Source organism: Lissotriton helveticus, chromosome 4_1 (genome assembly GCF_964261635.1).
Source record: "Lissotriton helveticus chromosome 4_1, aLisHel1.1, whole genome shotgun sequence".
In the NCBI taxonomy this organism is placed as follows: Eukaryota; Metazoa; Chordata; class Amphibia; order Caudata; family Salamandridae; genus Lissotriton; species Lissotriton helveticus.
This window is the reverse complement of record NC_136063.1, coordinates 1,062,291,547-1,062,305,705: the sequence shown is the minus strand read 5'-3', so window position 1 is coordinate 1,062,305,705 and position 14,159 is coordinate 1,062,291,547. Positions and strand designations below refer to the sequence as shown.

Sequence of the window (14,159 nt, the reverse complement as noted above, 5' to 3'; positions counted from 1 at the left end):
AGACGACGGACGCGGAGCCGCAGACGACACCTACCGACGCGCAAGGGTACTGCTGCGCAAAAAAATTCCGGATCCAGTCTGACGCCTGGGGATATTTTAAGGTAAGGAATCTATCACTAACTAATGTCTCTTACAGATATATCGTTACACAAGTAGTAACTTGTGCAATGCAGATGAACTCTCCAGATATTTCCACTTAGAACATGAAGACTCAACTGGTCAAGGTTAGTTTAATGTCCCTGCGTTTGGGTGGGGGGGGGGGGTTGTGTAGGAAAGTAGGATCTGCTTACTATGGTTATCCTCCACTTTTTGGTGGTGTTTCACTATTTTTTCACTTTAGTCTGCTTTTCTGACTCCTTTAAGTTAGTTCCCTTTCCTCAGTCAACTGTCTCCTATGCTGAAATAATGGCGAATCGATACACAGCTCTGGACTGAAGGCGTGCTCTCTCTTGATACCCCAGAAGCCGCGTAGAGACTCCTGCAGCGGGAACAGCCCGGCAGCGGCAGGAGCCGGTAGAGACTCCCCTCAGCGGCAGGAGCCGCGTAGAGACTCCCTTCAGCGGCAGGAGCCGCGGGAGCAGCCAGGCAGCGGCAGGAGCCGTGAAGAGACTCCCCGCAGCGGCAAGTGCCGCGTGAACAGCCCGGCAGTGACAGGAGACGCGGGAGCAGCCCCGCAGCGGCAGGGGCCGCAAAAGACACCGCAGGGCTGCTGAGGTTTGGTGTGCTGCTGCATGAGAAGACGCCAAGGAGCTGTGGGTTGAAAACGGGCTGAAAAACGTTACCGAGCTCGGTCCCAGCTGTTCCCCGGCACCCGCGCGGCTACTTTCATAGTGATCTTGGCTAGCGGAGACGGCGATGGTGCACGGCGTGGAGGTCGGCTCTGGCTCTTTATATCTCTCTGACCGCTGACCAATGAGAACCAAGGTTTTCCCTGTTTTTTCGGACTTACGACAGCAACAGCTACAGAGTAAAGGGTTGACGTTTGTGCTTTGTAGGCAGACTGACAGAGAAGTGTGGCTCAAATAAAAAGGCTGGGCTGGGAGAATTACGGGAGAGTGCTACAGGAGTATTACATGAGTAGTCTTCCAAGACTAAAACTTAAAGTGATTTGTGTGTGGACTACGGCATGAGAGAGACAGTAGGGCGGCAGTATCGGTGAGTCTAATACTTTTAGAGACTTGGGCTGTTTCCTTACCTGGAGTGCCAAAAACCTTGCCGCCTCCGACCAGCAGAGTCCACGGGGATATTTGTTGTACCACTCCCAACGGTCCCGGGCAGGAGAGGACTAAGCGACCGGAGCAGGACTACAGCTCCCAGCCCCCTTAGCGGCGGGGACAGGAAACCCTGCCCACGCAAGGCTTAAGCGTAGCCCGGGCCAACGGCGGGCTTGTCCGTGCCCGTCATAGGCCGGGCAGGGCCACCCCCTTGCATTTACAGCCTGGACAACTCCTAAAGGGACGATTTGAAGACTCTGAGAGGTAACACGCAGACTGATTTGTACACACCGTGGATTTGCACTGTATTGACAGCAAGACATTTTGGGGCAAAAAATTAGAACACACCGGTTTAGTAGTTGCCCTTGAAGCATTGCTTTTGCAGATTTTACCCCAGACTTTAGTCTCTTATCACTGTATGTATTGTAAGACTAGCTCAAGTCTTAAAGTATATTACGACTGTATTTCAAATATTTACCAGTATGAGTAAGCGGAAGGTGACACCTGCGGGGGTAGGGAGTGGAGTAACGCGGACTCTCGATGCTTTTCTTTTGAGAGCTGCTAGTTCATGAAATCCTGTTTACAGAAAAGAGATTATCGCTAGATACACTTTTAGACCATAAGCGATCATCCATGGGATCTATAGCTGGGTGTAAATCTACATGCAATGGCATTCCCCAAGGCCAGCCAAAACAAAAGTGTAGCAAGAGTACTAGTGCCCTAGTTCACACATCCCACATGGTACAGGCAGTTGCCTCACCCACACATTCTACTGACCCGCCCATTACTGACTCTGATCAGTCCCAGATTATCATCGAAGAGGCGGAGGGGTATTCTGACCCAACCCAACCAGTGATTGATGGGTCAGAAATGAGGGAAGTAGAGTTGGTAGCACCCAGGGTTAAATTAGGTGTACGGACCACGGCTCGGGAGGGCGGAGAGGTGGTTACCCGATCGAAAGGAGCCATAAACCCAGGTATCCACAGATGGCAACACCCTCAGTTCACACCAGGACCCGGGGTACACGATCGGGGGGGGAAGGGGGAAGTACCCGCCAAGATCCAAGCCAAAACAGCGGGGTGTGGCAAAGACGAGTAGGGCCAAAACTTCAGCGGGTCCCATAGATAGCTCACAGTGTCCAAACTGTGGGAAGATGGAGGCTGATCAGGGAGTGAAAAATGTATTATGGCCTAAGCTACAGTTACTTCTAATCACCCACCTGGGGCCTGTGTTTGATAAAATCAAGGTGATTGAGGAAAAACTTTCCTTGTTATGTGATCAGGGCAGTAATGTGTCTTGCAGACCCATGGGATCAGGGGAGGGGGCAGTAGAGGCCGCACCACAACCCATGTTAGCCACGAATAATGATGGCGGGGGGGGGGGGGGCTCGTGAATGTGGACAGCCTGTCGGAGTCAGTGAGGACACCAATAAGGGCCCTTTGGGGAGAACGAGTGGGATTTACCAAGGCATAAGCAGTACTGTGCTAACTTACCAGCCATACCCTAATACAGCCCATCGGCCACCCCAAGGGAAGAAGGGCACCAGACAGTGAAATAGAGCCAACACTGGCTGACCCTGTGCAGAGCACCTGGGGCCTACCGATATTGGATCTCCCACCAGCCTCATGCCCCTACACAGTGGTTTTAGTAGGGGTTCCGACTTGTGGGGATGACAGGGAAGAAACCCCGCGTACCCTAATCAATAAGACAGCTCACTGGTTAGTTAAAAACACAGGCTTTAATATCACATACCACAGGCATATTCTGATGGCAAGGAGGGTGGCCTGGATTGGAAGCAGTAGGAGAGTTTTGCTGGTGACGTTAAATCTAAGACATCCAGGGCTAGTTAGAGACCTCCTTTACAACCAATGTAGGGGCCCATTCCAAGGGGAGGGTGGGTCTAGTATTAAATTGCTCCCCTTGGGTTTCTTCTATAGGTACACGGCGCGTGTGAACACGCAATGTGACTACGGGCGGAACTTGGTTGCACCACATTGGGAGGGCCGGGCAGTCCCACTAACTAACCGATCTGAAAGAGACACGTTAGTGATAGATTCCTTACCTTAGAATATCCCCAGGCGTCAGACTGGATCCGGAAAATTTTGCGTAGCAATACCCCTGCGCGCGGCAGGCGTAGTCCGCGGCTCCGCGTCCGTCGTCGGCGTCGTTAGCGCCGGAATGATGTCGTCAGAGTACTTAGACGCCGACCATGCGTGCTGATGTCAGTTCTTCTTTTTTCCGCGCCAGCTAGCGCATATCCAGAGAAGCTCTACCCCTTAGTCATTTTTTGACTAAACTTTTTTGATCTTTTGATCATTTGTCTACTCGAGTCTTCGACTCAGACAGTGCCGGTAGGGATGCCCGGGTTCCAACCCTGTTCCAAGTGCGACCGACTGATGTTGGTTACCGACCCCCATCGCCGGTGTTTAGGCCTCGACCACGACGACCGCACCTGCTCCGAATGCCGGGCCCTGACGTCTAAAGCTAGGCGGGAGCGGTCCTGCAAGCGACTCGAGCTCCGGCAGTCGGCCCCGCGCCACTCCAGGTCCTGGTCCCACGGGAGGTCGAGGGACCGGTCGCGGGGTCGGAGTCCTAGCAGCTCCGGTAGTGGACATCGGTCGTCTGGATCCAAGTCCTCAGGTAAGAGGCATGAGAGGTCGGAGAGACGTCATTGTTCCTCCGACCCAACCCAACCCGACGCTCGCGCGATGCGCCCGGGGGTTCGGGTGACACCACCCACGCGGCTCCGACGGAGTCGCAAGCGTCACTGCCTGCCCCACACCTTCGGGTCCCTGGGCATGACGCGACGCCAGAGGAGGTCGAGCAGTATCTCATGGCCATGAGGTCCCTCACTTCTCAGCCGGGTCCCGTGGCGCCTCCGGGCCCAGTGGCCCCGGCTGGAGGGCCTAGCGGGTCGGGTGCTTTGGCTCCGGCGCCGTCGGGTGATTCGGCTCTGGCGCCGCCGGCGACTTCGGTCCCGGCGCCGCGGGCCCTCTCTGGATCCGCTTCCGGATCCGGGTCGTCGCCGGTGGACCTCACGACCTCACCGGCGCCGGCCCTGCGGGTGTCGCCCCCGGCGCCCACTATGGACGACGTCCCCAATCCTCCCTTTGGTCCGGATCTGGCGCCAGAGCGGCGCCGCTGGGCGCCGCTTCCGACGGCCTTTGGAGATTTCTATTTCCATGAGACGGCCCGTCTGCTGACCCTGCTCTGCAGGAGATGGGTGACGAAGGTGATTGGGAGGAGTCTGTGGACCCTCTGGCACAAGAGTGCCAGTCTCAAGAGGACTGGACATATGAGCTTGGGGAGGCCAGTGGAATTGACACTTCGCCAGACACTGGATTTGTCTCCCCTCCCACCGTGGCTACAGAGGAGGGGGCTGCTTACAGTGTAGTGTTGACGAGGGTGGCCAAGGCCTTAAACCTTGAGCTCCCCGTCGTGGCCGTGAGGACTAACCTCCTCACTGAGGTCCTTAAACCGCAGGCAAGCTCCAATGAGCCTCTGCTGCCGTTTAATGAGGCCTTGTGTGACGTTCTTGTGGGCACTTGGTCCAAGCCCGCCACAGGTCCGCCTGTAGATAGGAACGTGGCCAGACGCTACCGCCCGGCCCCGGGCGACCCTTGCTTTTTGTCCACCCATCCCACCCCCGAGAGCCTGGTCATCCAGGCCTCCACTTCCCAGAGCGCATTCCCGACGGCTCCGCCCGATCGGGAATCCAAGAGGTATGAACAATTCTGAAAGAAGATGTTCTCGTCCCTGAGTTTGGGACTGCTGTCTGTTAATACCGCATGCCTCTTGGGCCGCTACACTCACACCCTGTGGGACACGGTCGCGGACGTGCTGCCACAATGTCCGGAGGAGGTCCGGGCTAAACTCGCCCAAGCCCTTGTGGAGGGCCGAGATGCAGCGCGTTATTCCATCCGGTGTGGGCTGGATACCACGGACTCACTGGGCAGGGCAATGGCAACGACGGTGGCAGTTCGATGCCACGCCTGGTTGAGGTCCGCCAACTTTTCGGCCGATGTCCAGGCCTCTCTTCTGGACATGCCGTTCGATGGCCATCGCCTCTTTGGCGACAAGGCAGACCATGCGCTTGAGCGTTTTAAGGACTCTAGGGCTACGGCCAAGTCCTTGGGCCTCTCGGCCACACGCCAGCAATCGGGTGCCTTTCGCTCCTTTCGTGGCTACGGAAGGGGTGCCCCCACACGTGCTGCCAGCCACGCACTGCAGAATGTTCAACAGCGCGGTGGCGGCCGTGGAAACCGCCGTGGCGGCGGTCGGGGACAAGGACGAGGCCAGTCCACACCTCCCTCCGCAGAACCTGCCTCAAAACCTTCCTAGTCCGTGTTTTCAGACCCATGTGATGCCAGTGGGGGGGCAGGGTTCGCCATCACCTCTTCCACTGGCGCACTGTCACGTCGGACAGGGGGGTGCTGCAAATCGTCCGAAGGGGCTACTCCCTCCCCTTCGAGGCGACCCCTCCAGCCATGCCACTACAATTCCACCGCGTGTCGGGGGATCACTTGCAACTTCTGCAAGAGGAAGTCACGGCCCTCTTGGCCAAGGGGGCCATCGAGCGCGTTCCTGGACCAGAAGTAGGGTGTGGTTGTTACTCCCACTACTTTCTGGTACCCAAGAAGGGCAAAGGGGGCCTACGCCCTATCTTGGACCTACGGAACATCAACGGCTTCCTCCGGAAGGAGAAGTTCAAGATGCTGACTTTGACTCAGGTCTTAGCTGCCCTGGACCCTGGAGACTGGATGGTAGTGTTGGACTTGCAGGACGCTTATTTTCACATCCCCGTCCTGCCGGCCCACCGGTGTTACCTGCGATTCACGGTAGGCCACGAGCACTTTCAGTTTACCGTGCTCCCCTTCGGCCTTACCAGCGCCCCACGGGTGTTCACGAAAGTGATGGCGGTGGTCGCAGTTCATCTGCGCAGGTTAGGGGTGTCAGTCTTCCCCTACCTCGACGACTGGTTGTTGAAGGGGGGCTCGCCCCAGACAGTCGTCAGCCACCTCCAGACTACGGCCGACCTCCTGCACTTGCTGGGGTTCTCCATCAACGTGCCGAAGTCGCACCTGTGTCCCTCTGAGACGCTCCTCTTCATCGGAGCGGTTCTAGACTCGGCCCAGTTTCGGGTTTATCCTCCTGAACAGCGGGTTCGGGATATTCAGGCTCTGATTCCGATCTTTCAGCCTTTATCCCGAGTCTCGGTCAGGTTGACGCTGCGGCTTCTGGGGCTGATGGCCTCCTGCCTCCTTCTGGTGCATCACGCCCGGTGGCGGATGCGGGCTCTGCAGTGGGACCTGTAGTTTCAGTGGGCCCAGCATCAGGGCAACTTGTCCGATCATGTCTTGATCTCGGAGGGCACTGCAAGACAGTTGCAGTGGTGGCTCACGGACCGCGATTGGGTCAGTGGCAGATCCCTCTCCCTACCCCACCCGGAGCACGTGGTTGTGACGGACGCGTCCCTCCAGGGCTGGGGAGGCCACATGGGAGAGGCGGAGATCAGAGGCCTCTGGTCTCCGGAGGAGTCCCGGCTCCATATCAACCTTTTGGAGCTGCGGGCGATCCGACTAGCACTGAAGACATTCCTCCCCTCTGTCCGGGGGAGTGTAGTGCAGGTGTTCACGGACAACACCACCGCCATGTGGTACTGCAACAAACAGGGCGGGGTGGGGTCGTGGACCCTATGCCAGGAGGCTCTGCGCCTCTGGCAGTGGCTGGAACATCAGGGCGTGACCCTGGTGGTTCAACACCTGGCAGGTTCTCTGAATGCCAGGGTGGACGAACTCAGCCGTTGGTGCATGATGGATCACGAATGGCGTCTGAACTTGGACGTGGCGCAAGGCCTCTTTCAGCAGTGGGAAGTGTAGGAGGGTGGGGTCTGCAATCCTATGGTCACCCCCGATTTTTGCTTTTTGCTTCGCTGGTTTACGACTTTCCCTGGCTGTGGGCCTGCTAATCAGACCCACAGCCTAGCTGTTCTCTCTCTAAATTGACAACCATATACTTTAGGTGCATTTACCAATTGGTACTGGGCCACCTTATCAGTCCCTGTACAGTGTACCTTAGGTATCCAGGGCATGGGTGTACCCAGGGCCTACCAGGGGCTGAAGCATGTATTATGCCACCCCTGGCTGGCCATCTAAAACTGACACAACTGGCGGCTCCATGACAGCTGGGACAAGGTGGTGTAATCACCCTTTGCTATAGATATAGTATACCTATATCTAACCCTAAAATGGAGACATATATTCCTATCAGTCACTCCTATGGCAGGTCTTATCAATCCTGAAGGCAGAGTGCTTGGAATTATGTGAGATGGTGCTCTGGCATGAGCTGAGCCCGTCTGCAGTTTGCGGAACCAAGTCCTAATAGCTGTTCCATGATAACGCTATACCATATACTCTTAAGTGCATTATCAACCTCGCGGTTAAATGCTAACTCTGGTATAACATTATCAAAACATGTCGAGTAAGGTGTCATACGAATTGGAATACTACCCCCTCGCCAATTCTGGCGACGGGGGTAGCATTCCACCCTTCTAGAGGGACACGACATGTATGTAACTGTGAACCCCGGTTAAAGTTAACTCGAGCCTTGGCATCGCAAAATGGATGCTGCCACCACAGACACAAGTCTGACCTCCTGCTGCTGGGAGTCCTTCCAGCGAGGGAGGCCTGGACAAAGGGTTTCCTGCCTTGGGAGGTGCTAGCACCACCCCAGACAGGATTTTGTATATTGAGGTAGGGAGGCCTGAAAGGAATGAGACATGCCTGGGGCACACAAGGTGCCCTGTGCATACACCGGTTCAAGCCAGTTGCTGGTGCACTCCAGCCCCAGCTCTGGCGGGAAACCGGACAAAGGATAGGGGGTGTAACCACCCCCCTTCCTGGTCCCACCCAGGGGAGGGACCTAGTCAGTAGTGCAGCCCCCTTTAGCAGGATAAAGGTAGGAGCTGGTCCCATTCCAAATTAGATTATCCTGAACAACTTTACAAGCAGAAACTCTGGACTTCGACGTTCTGCTCCACAGAAGACTGAAGAATCTCCTTTGTGGGCAAGGAGTGTCCACCCTGCAACTGCAGGCACCATCAAGCGTCCAACGGCTTCACTTTGTCATCTTCTCTCGAGGATCCAGACTTCAGAGCCCGACGAGACCCGGATTCCCAGACCTCTCCGACCTCAACTTACATCTGCAGCACAGCTGAGATCCGTGGGTGCGACGAGACACGTGGGACCTGCCATCTTGAAAGAAACTGCACTACGCTTCCAGCACGACTCCCGAGGTAAACTCGACCAAGTGCTTTGGGGATTGAGAAGCCCCAGTCCTGAGCAGCCCCTGCACCGAAGATCAGCCCTCCAGCTTTCACGAGATCTGCGTGGGGCCCTTCTGCTTGGTTGCTGCTCGACGCGTTGTCTGGTCACTTGCCGGCTGGTTAGTGGCCTCCTAGACGACGAACCTTGAAATCTTCACTGCTGGTCTGGTTGCTCCAGACTGGCCCCTGCTCCCTTCCAAAAGAGGGGCACCCCGGACTCTCCTAGTCCGCACCAGACGCCTTTTCCACTCACCGCGTGAGTTGCCTTTGCCAAGGCCTGTTGACGCCGAATCCGGAACCAACACCGCCGACAGCGAGAGCCTGCATGGGACAGCTCGTGCCTCCATCCTGGTCATCGAAGACACCTCCTGGTCAACGTGACTGCAGAGTCAAGCGTCCACTCTTCACTTGATCGCGACGACGACATCTGGTTCCTTCCTGGTTCCACTCCAGTCACTGGCTAGTGAATGTGAACATTGTCCCCTCTGCTTTCAGGTCTTCAGCATTTCTGATCCACCCTTGGATCACACCGGACATCTTCCTCCTGGTCGCCTGCAGCATCTTTTCATCCAGGCTCCATAGACTTCAACGCCGGAACCCGACACGACTTTGCACCTATGCACCCGCAGCCCGTGGGTGAGGTAACAAGAGCATTTCGGTGCTCAAGGGTAGATTGACTCTCCTAGTGTCCAGTTCCACAGTCGTTTTAGTCCTAACTAGTCAGGATTGTCCGTACTTACCTTTTTCTTGAACTGTACTGTCCATAGACGTTGTTACGCATCTCGCGTGTGAGTTCACACTCTGCACACGCGTTCCGTGGGCCTCCTATTACTTACCTAAAGTTAGGATAGCGTAGTCCCAGCGATCCTACAGCCTCTGGACAGCTCCATTCCCTCTATCGACTTTCACATTCCATTTACTTAGTATATGGTTTGCCGTGCCCCTAGGGCACCATTGTAATTTGTGCAACTTATCGTATTTTTCCTAAGCGATTGTCATGTGCTTAGCCCTCTGATCTCATAAAGAGTTCAGAGGTGTTTGTTATTAATAAATATACTGTTTATTTTCATAACAACCTGTGTGGTGTCCTTTCATCTGGTATTCAAGGGCTTATATTGTGGTAAAACAGCTGGCTTCACATGCCAAAAGAGTTTAGCCTAAGACTGCTTTGTCCATGCTACCATTAGGATAGCTGGTCTATAAGGTTGACTTACAACCAATCACCATACGGGTTGTTTGGACTGATACAAGGTGATCACTAGAACTAGTGAGCATCATATATCAGGCCAACTTCTCACACTTTCTGCCCTTTCCGCCTTCTTAAGGCTACCTGAGCAGTCTTCCTTGTTCAAGTCCCCAATTGTAAATAGGTTTTTGAAGGGCATCACACACATGTTCCCTCCTGTTCCTTTTGTGATGCCCCAGTGGGACTTGAACCTTGTTCTTACTTACCTAATGTGTGCTCCCTTTGAGCCGTTCCATAACTGTCCTCTCCGTCTTCTTACTCTGAAGACTGCTTTCCTGATTGCCATCACCTCTGCCAGGAGAGTGAGTGAGCTCCAGGCTCTTTCTTCCACACCTCCTTTCCTCTCTGTCCATCCGGACAAGGTTGTGTTGCGGACAAGACCCTCTTTCCTGCCCAAGGTTGTCACGGCCTTCCACATCGGGCAGTCCATTACCTTGCCCACCTTCTTTCCGCCTCCGCATCCCTCGAAAGAGGAAGAGAGGCTCCACCGTCTGCACCCAAAACGTGCGCTCTCTTACTATCTGGATCGCACACGCCAGTTCTGGGTGGATGACCAACTCTTTGTTGGTTTCGTGGGCGCTAAGAAGGAAAAGGTGGTGCACAAGCGGACCATCTCTCGGTGGATCATCTTGTGTACCCAGGCATGTTACTCCTTGGCTAAAAAGGATCCCCCTGTTGGTTTGCGGGCTCATTCCACTCGGGCCACGGCGACTAGAACTGCCCTGGGCCGGGGAGTACCCTTGCAGGACATTTGCCAGGCAGCTATGTGGGCCTCGCTGCACACGTTTGCACGACACTACTGCCTGGACAGCCAAGTCCGGAGGGATGGCTTCTTTGGCCGATCCGTCCTCCAGGACTTTCTGATGTGATTATTGGTTCGCAGACCCACCACCGGGGTTGGTATTGCTGGGGTATCTATTCTAAGGTAAGGAATCTATCACTAACATGTCTCTTTCAGATGCACAAGTTACTACTTGTGTAACGATATATCTGTAAGAGACATTAGTTAGTGATAGATTCCTTACCGACCCACCCATCCTCCCCGTTCTGCGAACCGATATCTAGGGTTAAGGTCATCCCCTTTCAGGGCCCTAGTTTCATGGCACCAGTGTTGGTTCTATCATGGCTCTGCGTATCTGGCACGGAAAAGCTGTGTATCAGAACTGACGTCAGCGCGCATGGGCGGCGTCTAAGTACTCCGACGACATCATTCCGGCGCTAACGACGCCGCTGACGGCCGTGGAGCCGCGGACGACGCCTGGGGTATTGCTACGCAAAATTTTCCGGATCCAGTCTGACGCCTGGGGATATTCTAAGGTAAGGAATCTATCACTAACTAATGTCTCTCACAGATATATCGTTACACAAGTAGTAACTTGTGCATACGCACCTCTTCACAGTGCCTCAGCTCTAAACGAAATTGACTGACTGATAGGGGGGCTGTTACATGAGAATGACGCCACGCGGGAGGGACTGTCCAAACCAGGAGACCCAGATGGGTCAGGCATTACACAGCTAGACGATTCCAACCCTAATGCGAGAGACAAAGAGCCCAGTGGTAGGGGCCCAGTGGGAAATGGAGGCAAATCGGGTGAACCTCCTGGAATGCATACTCGTCCCACAATTGTTAATGTAATTAGCCAAATAGTGGGAGAGATTAAAATTATCTCTTGGAATATTGCGGGTTTATCATCGAAAATCAAAAATTATAACTGGCTTACTTATATAAAGAAACACCATATAATTCTCCTACAAGAAACATGGGAGGTATATAGTAATGTTCAGACTTTAGAAGGATATAAAATGTTCTTTGTCCCAGCACTTAAGTCAGCCTCGGGGCGGGCAAAAGGTGGCTTGCCCATCTATGTCGACCTTAGACTACAAGGAAGATGGGATGAATTGGGATGGGCTTCGGACTGTATGCTGGGTATCACGTACCACAACAAGGGCTTCAATTTAACCCTTGTTAACTTCTATATCGCTATTATTGCAGGACAACCCCTCTCATGGCTAACCGAATTAGGGGCCCGGCTGGCAGAAATAGAAGAGCAAGGGGCATTATGCTCTCAGTTAGTATTAGCGGGGGACTTTAATTGTCACCCGTGCCCCTTTTTAAGAATGAACGGGAGAACTTGGTCGGCCTGGCCAATGGTAGAGGGGTGGCACTTGAATCAGACAAAGGAGGGATGGGCGTTGAGTAAGGTCTTGGGTAGTCATGCCCTTACACATACCATGGATCTGATTGGAGTGGAAGGTAATAGTACGGTTAACCCAACTTTTAAAGGCAGGGGAAATGATTTCATTATCGATTTTATTTTTGTTACCATCATGTTAAAGTGTCAGATCACAAGCTTTAATATAGAGGTTAGCATTTTCAGCAACCACAACCCGCTGCTTTTGTGTATTAGAGCCGCAAATCTGACAACTCATCTCTCCCGAAGGGAGGCCGGTGGTTTAATTAAAGCCACTGACCAGGGTAGGAGACTAAGGTGGGTCAACATTGACAGCGAAGCATTTTACAGAACCTTATTGACACAGAATGAATCCGATGTCTGGAAGTGTTTGGATCCAGAAGTCGAGGGGGCAGATTTGATCAAAGCGTTTGAGGGTGCCACCCAAACAATTGATGGCTTGCTTAGGAGTAGAAAGATGAATAAGGATCCTAACAATCCCGGGTGGTTTGATCACGAATGCAGCAATACAAAAGGGGATGATGGATGGAGCGTTTGAGCAAATCAAACACTCACCCCCAGTCAACTGATCTGGGTTTAATCCATCACCATTCTTTAACTCATTCAGCCACCCCTGTTCAGACATGGCCATATGCAAATCCATCTGACCCTGTGCCTCATGGGAACAGTCCAGCCCGAACTGCCAAGCCATGTCTTCCCTGGACCGGAAACAAGCATTTGTCCTCTCTGCACTTAGCCTCGACGCCTGGGCTGAGATGCCCTGAACCCTGGCTTTTTATAGCCCTAGTATTCAGGTGACCCTTCAGACAATGGGACCCTAGCCCTAACCTTATCCAATCCTAGCACTAAACTCCAGAACCCACAGGAGATCAAGACCTTACAGCCAATCATAGCCCTAGTCCAAGCACTCAATCAGGCACAAAACCCTAATCCCTACATCCAATAAAAGGTCTAACCCTAGCCCTAGTCCCAGCAACCAATCACACAGGAAACCCTAATCCCTACTTCCAGTAAAAAGACTAGCCTTGGTCCTAGTCCCACACCTAGTCCAGCAGCCAATCATAGCCCTAGTCCAAGCACTCAATCAGGCACAAAACCCTAATCCCTACATCCAATAAAAGGTCTAACCCTAGCCCTAGTCCCAACCCTAGTCCCAGCAACCAATCACACAGGAAACCCTAATCCCTACTTCCAGTAAAAAGACTAACCTTGGTCCTAGTCCCACACCTAGTCCAGCAGCCAATCACACAGAAAACCTTAAACCCTACATCCAATGGGAAGCTCAACCCTAGCCCCAGTCCCAACCCTAGTCCCAGCAACCAATCACACAGGAAACCCTAATCCCTACTTCCAATAGAAAGCCTAACCCTATCCCCAACCCTATATTAATTGACTCACTGGCCCAGAAACCACCCAGAGCCCCCAAATAACCAACCAATGAGAACACTAACCATAATCTAATAGAAACACCAGATGCAACCACCAATCAGTGCACACATATACCATCCAATAGCAGACAATATAAGGTCTCAGCAACCTCAGACAAGGTTTGCTGACCAGAGAGTTGGAAGCTGCTCCGCTATTTAGAATCTCCTTGGAGACAGACAGGCTCAATCCACACTTTGGACTTCTGAAGGTAAGGGCCTAACTAACTTTGTCCTCTAACAATACTGTTTGTATAAAAATGTACTCACTCTCCTAGCCAAAAACGAGTGCACAATCCCTATAAACAGAGCCTAAATAGCTCACAGTCGATTACTGCTGTCTCAGAGCACCCGTTGTTCTCTCTCTGATGTAGAATATCCTTTTGCTAGGGGGGGGGACTGCTTAACATATAGGTCTTAGCACAGAGCAAGGGAGAAATTTGGAGGGAAAAACAGATAGTCATGGGGAATGAGAGGGACTACAAATCCCACAATTCAACAGGATAAATTAAAACAGTCACAGGCAAGTAAAAACCTCAAATTTAAACACAAAACAGGTGATAAATTATGCAATCAGAGGCAGGTTAAAACTACAATTTTTTTATGTTGATACATCTGTTCCACCACCAACTGTTTGTGATGCCACACTAGGACCTTAACTTGGTCTTGAATTTTCTCATAACCAATCCCTCCAAGCCGATGCATAGTTTCTCGTTATGTCTCCTGACTTTAAAAAACGTGTTCTTCATTGCAATTATG

General features: G+C 53.0%; 1 protein-coding gene across 3 annotated transcripts in view; it reads left to right on the top strand.

Annotated features, from left to right (window-relative positions):
• The window catches only part of TRIO (trio Rho guanine nucleotide exchange factor), a 4,034,553-nt gene that overhangs the window by 2,924,543 nt on the left and 1,095,851 nt on the right, over positions 1–14,159 (top strand). The gene's annotated exons all lie outside the window — the stretch shown is intronic.